The sequence below is a fragment of the Nannochloropsis gaditana genome (assembly GCF_000240725.1).
Source record: "Nannochloropsis gaditana CCMP526 unplaced genomic scaffold scaffold267, whole genome shotgun sequence".
Taxonomy (NCBI): domain Eukaryota; class Eustigmatophyceae; order Eustigmatales; family Monodopsidaceae; genus Microchloropsis; species Microchloropsis gaditana.
In genome coordinates, this window is record NW_005803686.1 from 12,856 (window position 1) to 14,048 (window position 1,193).

The following is a 1,193-nucleotide window of genomic DNA, read 5'->3' on the forward strand; positions in this document are numbered from 1 at the left end:
CCCCCTTCGCCTGGGCCTGCTCCCGTTCAAGATGCAGGGCATACCCCGCACGGCGAACATCATCGCCTCCCCCTCCGCTGACATTTTCGGCCTGGAAAAGGGCCAAGACGTCATTGCATTTTTGAAAAGGGAGCTCCCGCAATGTGACGTGGACCAGATGGTCTCTCCAGAGGAGGCGGAACGGTTCGCTCGCTCCTCCGGCGGTTTTTTCCCGCGGCCACAGTACTGCCTGGATGCTCAGCAGGTGCTGGGAGGGCGGGACGGAGGGCAGGGGGCAGGAGGGGTGGTGCTGATGGGGGATGCTATCCACGCCTTCCCCCCTGACCTGGGGGCGGGCGTGAACATTGCCCTGCTGGACGTCTTGGACTTCATTTTCAGCCTCGACAAGACCGAAGGGGATTGGGCGGCAGCCTTGCCCCTCTACGAGACTCTCCGGGGCCCACAGAGCCGAGCCGTGTGCGAGTTGATCCCCATTGGCTTCCCGCAGCAGTACAACCACATGCTGCCCGTCCAAAAGAGCCTGAAACTCATGGGGGTGGGCCTGCGGGCGGCCTTGCACAAGGCATTCTCCTGGGTACTGGCCCCTCCCGTGTTTTTCATGTGCCAAGACGTCCGTTGGGACTACAGCCAAGTCTTGGCGCGGGCGACGCGGACGACGCGCGTTTTGAGAACAGTCGGTATGTTGCTCCTGGGAGCAGTCCTTTGGCGGTGGAATGGGGGAAGGGGTGTGAGGGAGTTCCTACGAAAGATGCGCTTGGCGTGTGAGACGGGTTGAAAGGGAGGAGGGTGATGTTGATCGTGAGGGGCCTTAGGGGGAGGATGGTGGAATCGAGAGGAGGGAGAGTGGCTTCTGGGGAGCAAAAAATGAGAGAAAGAAGAGGAAGAAATGGTCTTTGGTGATGTAATATAAAGAGAAAAGAGGTGTGCATGCTGGGTGAAATCAAGATAAGCATGTGGAAAAATAGTCAATTGCAGTGCCAGTGGGCTGAAACCGGCTGGAGCGGGCGAGCACGCGTCCTCCTTTATTCTTTTCGCCCGAGTGGCTTCGTCAGGGACGCATTCCTTGGGGCCCTTGGCATCAATTTAATCACACGAGCTACCTAGCCGAGCACCGGCATGCGTTTCTTCTATCACACCGCCCGCCTACCAAGTTTTCCTCCCATCCCGTCCCACCTCCCCCCCCTCCCTTCCTC